Source organism: Cavia porcellus, unplaced genomic scaffold (genome assembly GCF_034190915.1).
Source record: "Cavia porcellus strain 051 isolate PalLab524CR breed Dunkin Hartley unplaced genomic scaffold, mCavPor4.1 scaffold_2, whole genome shotgun sequence".
NCBI classification, from domain to species: domain Eukaryota; kingdom Metazoa; phylum Chordata; class Mammalia; order Rodentia; family Caviidae; genus Cavia; species Cavia porcellus.
In genome coordinates this window covers 125,739,474-125,747,972 of record NW_026947485.1, presented here as the reverse complement: position 1 = coordinate 125,747,972, position 8,499 = coordinate 125,739,474, and the positions used below count along the sequence as shown (strand labels likewise).

The following is an 8,499-nucleotide window of genomic DNA, read 5'->3' as shown; positions in this document are numbered from 1 at the left end:
ACTGGATAAGCAAAATAGGATTATTTTTTCAAAATAATATCAAAGTACATAAGATTACACATAACTTGCACTAGAATGGTATGTTCATGGGATTATTATAAACATTACAGTCCAATAAAAGATACTCCAAGCAGCTGAAATTCAAATCTTCCTTGACTTCTATCTGACCTGAGTTCTACACTTAACCTGACTCCATCCTCAGTAGAAAAGAATTGACTTGTTCCAGGACTTTAACCTTTTATCTGCAACCTGAACATAGAATTAGTTTTAACTTCACAACAGAACTGAGGGTAGGAAAGAGTAAGTCTTCCAAAACACAATTATCATATAATTGTCTAAAGGGAAGAAAAAAATTTCTTCAGTCTGATAGTCAATGAATGTACATATTCACTTAGGATCTTTTAAAAATGTAGTCATATTTCCACCCATTACCCTACCTCCAGCCAGAAGTAGCCAGAGTGCTTATTGCCCCTTGGCCCCTCACACTGTTAAGGGCACATCTTCAGATGGGAAATTGTTATATGATTTCCCAAGATACAATGTTTTATCTTGACAAAATCATAAAATTAATGCACACACTATATCACTGCTGTAATCAATCTTTTCTGACTGGGTGTTCAACACCTAAGGTTTGGGAGGCCAAAACTAAAAAGGTAATTAGGCTAAGAGGCAGCCAATATTTTGGGATGCCCTTTCAAGATCAATAAGGACCCAGAACATAAGGGGCCCTTGCTACAGGATCCTACAATTTTGGTGAGCCATCCAACCTCCTGAACAAGGAGATTGTCGGGCCTCATAAGATGGGAGTCAACCAGTGTATTTCATGCTGGAAAGAGAGTCATTGAAGGAAAACAAATGTTCCCATGTGTCCCAGGAGTGCCATGTGGTCCAGCAGAAACCTTCCTGGCAGATGGCATACCTGACAGAGGATAAATAGAATGAGATAAGAGGCTCTCAACAGAGCCCCAGAAGAAATATCTGAGGAGACTTAACTGAGCTTAATATATCAGAAGGTAAATTATGATTGAAAAAATTCTCAACTTAACTTGGTTTTTACATCCCACAACAGGAAGACATAGCCACATATATGCATGAGTAATAATGAAATAGGCTATAATGAAACATGCAATGGAGGGCTCCAGTCACTGACCCTTGCTGATAGTTCTATGGGCCAGATGGTTGCAAGTGCTGTTCTAACTCTTTAAAAACAGGTCTGACATGACTCCTTCTGCAATCTGCCTTTCCTTTCTATTACTCATGATTTGGTGAAATGTGCAAAGCTTTTTTTTTTTTTTTTTCATCTACAGGCTGACAAATCAAGTGGTCACATAGAGAAAACTCACTGGAAAGATGCAAGCCTTCTTCCACTGAGGAAGTGGAAGAACCTCCTGGTTAAAGAATTCTATTCACTACTCCACTGTACATTTCTATAAATTGGAACCTAGGGTCTTTCATCTATTTTTCTATAATGTTGAAATATGTCTATATGTCTAATGAGGCTTACATGCCAAAAAGGGTTCTGTATACCTGTGAAAGATAATTCTGTCTACCTGTATTCCTGGGGCTTTCCAAGTTTTTTATTCATTCTCATGAAATTATTGTGGCTCAGTTTAGTCTCAGGAGATGCCTGTTTTTGATGGTAAATCATATACTCATTGTAAGGCTTATGGCACCTTTTAAAAAAATCAGGTACTTTTTAATAAACTGGTCAAATCATAAAAACACTGTGGGATACCTTAGTTCATCCTTCTAATAAGGCTGTTTATCTACTCTTTCTTATTTCCAGCACTCCAACTTCCACAAAATGTGTGGTCATTTTCTTCATTCCGCCTCATGGAGATGATAATTTAGGGCCAACAGAAAGTTATTTGCTTCTTTGAAGCATGTTTCAACAGTGTTGATCTTATGAATCCGATTCTCCATGAGGATGATGCCATGTTTACCAAGAAATGGAACCATCAAAATATGTCAATGCAATTAGCTTCTGATTGATTTTTCCACAGCTTCGCTAGCATATTATTAGTTCATTTACCAATTTCATGTTTTGGTACCTCCATGCACTATATGGTCCCACATTTCTCATCATGTTAACTGGAGCCTTGTTGAACCTAACAAATGTACCATTGAAGATTTGGCAAAAGTAAAGAAGCTGCAACACCTTGCAAACCTTTGGGCTCACACCATTGATGTCCCTGATCCAGATGACAAGTGCCAATTTGGGTTCTGCACGTACATAGAAGTTGCCAGATTTTTTGGTCATCCAAGCCATTTGGGTCTCAGTTCTATGTACCTGTCTATATGCCTCATGATAGCACCTGGCCTTTCCATGGATGGGCTTTCTCCCTGTCCTTGAAGCATCTTTTGGGCAAACTTGTTTCTCGGGTGCCTTATCTTCAGCTGTGTGAAACATCTTCACTTTTTCTCCAGGCCTTTTGGCACCCCAGGAACCTTCTTTTTCTTCTCTCCAAAACCTCCATATGTAGGTCCAGCCAGAAATTAGGAAGTCAGGCATTATGTTACATGAGAAGGAACCATATTCTTGCTAATATTACTAATAATATTTATTAAGCATTTACCAAGGTAGAGAATCTATTGTTAGTGCTCTAAATATTTTAATAAACATTCCTCCTAACAATTTTTTTTGGTTAGGTGACGTTGTCAACCCAATTTTATAAGTAAAAATGAATTTCAGAGATGTTTAAAAATTTGCTAAATTTCATAGAGCATATATGTCACACAGCAGTGTATCCTACTGCATGCAGATTTTAGTATGTTTGCTAATTGAATCATTGATCCATTAAAATTAATAAATATAAGAATGGAAACACTAAATGGAAAGTACTTGCAAACTTTGGGACTCAATCATAATGGCATTATCCAACAGTAACCCACATTGCAAACTAGAAGATACCAATTTTGAAAGTCCAGTAAAAGGAGAGTCCTATAAACATAATACAAAAACTATTGTATCACACATGTTTCCTGAGAAAATGGCTTGAAACTCATACAGTTTATGTGAAGAAATGAAATTATAATATGTGTGTGTATCATAGCTTGTTCTGGAATTTACTTAGTGTTTACTTAGTGCATGTTTAATAAATTGTGTCTCATTTTTCCATGGAATATACAAGTATCTCAGTTGTACTCAAAATAGTAATGATTATTTAAATGTGTTGAACAACTGTTTTCTTGTTTATATTTTTCTTTTAATTTATTTAGTTTTAGAACAATATGTGACTAACTTGTTTGATTCTAATTACGTGTAGGGATTTCCAAATCGAATTAGCTTTTTTATTTCCTAGAAGAGGCCTAAACATTCCTAGTTCTGATCATTAGGACAGATAAGCAGGCTCATAAGTGAAAAGAATACAAAGATCACTTTTGGGAACAATTTTTGCATTAAGTAAAATTAATAACTGGAGAGATTTTGTAATGATAAAATTTTAAATTTCACAATCAGAAATTCATTTGAAAATTTGTGAGATACATACAAACATTGGCAAAATCTTACCTGTGAACTCCATGAGTAATTTTACATTAGGAACTAAGTTAACAAGAAAAGCATGATCCTGAAAAGCAAATAGGCAGGAGAGTTATCGGATTTCCCAGGATGCCTCTGCTCATTCTGACTTGAATTTATTGTCATTCATGTTCATGGGGAGAAATGGTGTCAGGCATATATTTTTGCTCTAATGATTTATGTGAAAATAACTAGAATTATATTTACTTATTTACTTGTTCACTTTTTCTAGTAGTAAATATGAAAATATACATTAATGCTCATTAAACTTGTTAGAAAACAAATTGGAGAATCTTTGTATATTTTAATGACAAATGATTTTGTTATTGATGTGATTCTCCGAAACTGCAAGTTTTATCACTTTTGCCACCAAGTCACAAGTCTGTCACATTTCCCTGTGATTGACAGAGAGCCCTTGCTCGGGCCAGCTGCTGAAGCTGCAGGCTCACTGCTGAGGCGTTCAGGAGGCCTCGGGTATCACATTTTTACCGAATGCAAGCGCTTTTCTGTACGTGTACATATTGTACAGAGAACAGAAGAGCTCACAGCAGCCCCAAAAAGGCATCTGTTCTTTAGAGTGAGCTGAAGAAGCTGCAGAAGGGTTGTGGAAACTTGGTGAAGCTTGTTGTCACTTAGCAGGAAGTGTTTAGAAGTTTGCAAAGAACAGAATTACAATTTGTCAAACGTTGCAAACTTTGCAATGAGCGTGCAAAGTTTAATTTCACCATTGCTTTAAATAGGATTGCATTTGACAAACTCTCAAAGTGACCACCTTTTTGTTATTGTTGTTTTGGTAAAACAGTAAAAATTCTAGCACAGGAATTCACAGTCACTCAGTCACTCAGGTGAGACTTTTTCCTTTCACTTTTTTTTTTTGTGCGTGTATGTGTGTGTGTGTTTGTGTGTGTGTGTGTGTGTGTGTGTGTGTGTGTGTGTGTGTGGAATGGCTAGGTGTGAGAGAATGTGACAATTCTGTAGATGTCCCAGTCTCTGTAGTCAAGGCATCTACTTTACTGATTAGGTTGAAAAAAGTTTGCTTCTTTAATTGTAAGAATTTTTTTAGGGTTTCATGAAATTCTTTAAAAATGCCATGGAAATGAATGAGTCAGGTTTTAACCTGAGAGTCTGGGTTGTAAAATACTTTTATTTAAAACTTCTGCATCCATGAAGAATTCTCCCTAGAGAAGCCATTCAACTCCAGAAGCTGTAACATTTTTACCATGGCAGCTTCTTCCTCCTGTTCTCCCCCTACCATTATATCCTTAATATATTTTTTCTCTTCATAATGTATTCATTGTGCACCATCTTTGAAGGTAGACAAGTACTCTTCCCATCTCTCTGTGATTAGGTGCATTTTGTTTGGTTAGAGTAAGTTGTGTTGCTTTGATTAGAGAAGGATTTTTAAATATTTAGGAATCACCCAACATAAGTTAGTACGATAAACTCTCCAACCAAATAACTTAGGGCTATAAAATATAAGAAAATTAGGTCTTAAACAAGTTTGTTCAATGAAAAAACACTTGTAATCTTCTATATCAGAAGTGTAAGCATAATACAGACATAAGCATACAGCACTGAGATGAAAGAACTTTGATGGAAATATGATTCTATTGCCAACAGATCCAGGTGCTGGAAGGAATTACTTAAACCCCAAGTCTTTGGTCATCTCTAGGGCTGAGTCTAAGCAGCGGGGATTAAAAAGCAACGTTAAAAAGTCAGTTTCTGGCTAAATAGGTTTCTGGGGTTTTGAAAAGTTGACATGCCTTCACTTTTTCCTATTGGCACATAGTTCTTCTCAGAGAATCTGAATGGCCTAATAAATTCTGTGTCCTTTATTTTGATTTTATGATTTCCTGTTTAAAATAACTGAAATTTTCTCCCGAGGTAGAAAATAGTATTTTCTACAGTCTGTTCTCTGTGGTCTTCAATTCTTCTTTAAGTGTTGTTTCATGAGTTAGCTGATTGCATTCTCCGTTAACCATCAAATGCGAGGGTCTCCAAGGCCCCATCGGTATGCGTCTTTCAGGAAGGGAGTTCGAGCCACAGAAACTGTGTGAGCTACAGCTGGTCCTCACTGCAGGCTCCAGCCACGCTGAGCCCTCTAGCTCCCGTGGGTGCTGGGAGGGCGCAGTGGGCTTTTGCAGACCTACACCACTCAGGAACAAGTTGAGAGTTCTGAGGCTGAGGTGACTTCCTTACCACAGGCTGGGTTTGTCTCTGGAGCATCCCTTGAAGCCTCTGTGGTGAATGCTTGGTTCCGAGCTGGTGCTGCTGTTGGAAAATGGTACACACATCAGGAGGCGGGGTCTATTTGGAGGGAGGTGACCTTAAGGAGCATGATGCTAAAGGGCCAGTTGGGACCCCAATGCTACTTCCTGGTTGCCAAGAGATGAGTAGTTTTCTTCTCCCAGGCCTTTCCCCTCTGTGAGTTTTTTGACTCAGTGCATGCAGAAAAGAAAAGAAGCCAGCCAATTATGGACTACACCACTGAAATCTTGAGCCAAATTAATCTTTCCTTCCTTTGTGATTCTTAGGAATTTGTTGTAGTATTAGAATGCTAGCAGCATATATAAGAAAAACCTTTGTGACACAGTCTCTCACAGGAAGTGATGACTGTAGTTTTTCCTACAAGGGACTTTTTCTGATTATTTTTAAGAAGAATTTTAGCTATGAAATTGAGTTGGGAATCTGAATTCTTTCTGGGTTAAACTGGTTTGTTTCTTGCTTTATTGTTCACTAAAGGAAAAGGAGAAAAGAGGAGATGGTATTTCAGGTAGGTCTCTGACACACTTGTTGTGGAGTGTTATGAATGACCATTTAAAGAATGTTTCCAGGGAACTTTATATATATCCCGAAAACTGATGAAAACACTTATTAGTTCCTCAGGAAAGCCATCTTCCTTAGTGGAGGGAAAAGAACCTTCGACTCATTAGTACTAACCAAAGGAATTATGGATACTTTGAGACTATTTTCAATTATCATTTATATGAGATTTTACTTTTTACCATTAAGTGTAATCAGAAACTATTTAAAAGTAGTTAATCTTAATATAGATCTTTTTCACTGTAAAGATTTCATTATAACTTGGGATAAAGTTCTTGATCAAGGGGGAATCTTTAAAAAAACAGTTGTGAACTTTTATAGTTGTAGAGAAGAGACTACTCTCTTAGAGACCAGGCCTAAGAATTAAATTGACACATATTAACATTTAAAAAAAACAAACATAAATTATTTACAGGTACTTGAATGACCCATGGGAAAATGACTATTACAAAGAATTTGTGAAAGCTAAATGTTTATGCAGTAGGTAGAGGAAGGAATGGTGGTGGTGGATAAGTAGCTAAGTGTGTGGAGAGGCCAAAGGAGGACTGGAGTATTTTAAAAAGTCAGTACGTCCAGAGTTTGCTTGGCCTCATCTTTCTATCTTTGGTAACAAGAATATTTATTTCCTTTCTCTTGGTTCCAGGAGAGCATATTTTACCTGAGAGATTTCTCCCATCTCCATTGGTACAGGGAAGATTGTGTCCCTTTCAATTTTCCTATTTATCAAGTGTCTTAATTTCAAATAGTTCTGATAACTGCTCCTGCCCTTCACAGTGGCATGAGTTCGTCCTCAGGTAATGTACAGTCTATGACAAAATGAACTTTTGATATAAGAAACCTGAATATTTATTTGAAAGACTCTAGCACACCACTCATAATCTACTTTTAAATAATTTGAGTTTTCTCTCTTTTTCGGTAGAGAAATTTCCCTAAGGTGAACACTTAAATGTCTCTTTTGATTATAAAGCAATGTTCATATATGATAATACTTACGGCTGATCCAAAAGAGAAAAACCACTTTCTCCTTTAACAAAGCAGAACAAAGGAGCATGAAACATGTTCTGCTGAGGGAGCACTAGTTATGAGGGCGTGAAGGGGAGAAAACAGTGTCTTGAATATATTGTTCTGTTTATTTTGATTTCTTTACTCTCTGAAGTAAGCTTCTTGAAACAATGTGAGTTTGCTAAAGGGAAGTCCGAGGTGACCCTGGAGATCTGAGGAGGGTAATAGTGCACCTTTGCCAGTTTCTGCACATTGAAACGTGAAGATCTGGTAATTGCAAAACCAGCCACGGTGGTTTCTTTGTCCTTGTTACTCTGTGATCTCATTAGCAGTGTCTCTCCAGCAGGCAGGGCTCTCATGTAGATCTTCATATTGACTGGACTGATTTAAGTATAGCCAGCAGGATTTACTAGGGAAATCATAAGACTTTGAATGTGATATGATAAATCATTTATAAACTACTGATGCACTGGAAATGTTTCATGATTGGATCTCCTAAAAAAACACTCATATACACCAGCTGGGTGTGGTGGTACATGCCTGTAGTCCCAGACACTCAGAATGCTGGGACACAAGAATCACAGCTTGAGATCAGCCTGTGCAACTAGTGAGACTATGTTCTAAAGTAAAAAACGAAAGGCTTAGAATGTAGCTAAGTGGTGGCACACTTGCCTACGAAGGCTTTGGTTTTACCCCTCATGCAAAAGAAAACCAAAAGCATATATATATATATATATATATATATATATATATATATATATATGCAACTTCATTATAATTTTGCTGACATAAATTAGTATTCTGCACAATATTTTTTAAAAAATGATGAGTTGAACAATGTTAGTAGTATAAAAAGAATAAAGCTGTTTGATTTTGAATGAAGGTTTATGTTGATTTTGGTGAATTCTTTTAATTGCAGCTAACCCATGCTTACCATCCGTGAATGAGGGTAGCTCACTAGGGGTGATTTTAGTCTACCAACTTGATGTCGTTGTATGTGGAATTGAAACGAGAATATAATTAATCCATTTACATCACACTAATACAATAGGCCTAAATAACCTCCTGAACACAGATAATTGAAAAATATGAAATAATTAGAAAGTGATGAATTTTGAATATTTATTACCTTTTTTATAGCACAATTCATTTAA

General features: G+C 36.7%; 1 pseudogene; it reads right to left on the bottom strand.

Annotated features, from left to right (window-relative positions):
- Nucleotides 1-1,736: 1,736 nt before the first annotated feature.
- On the bottom strand, nucleotides 1,737-7,716 carry LOC100724254 (large ribosomal subunit protein uL30-like; annotated as a pseudogene).
- Between the last annotated feature and the right edge of the window lie 783 nt (nucleotides 7,717-8,499).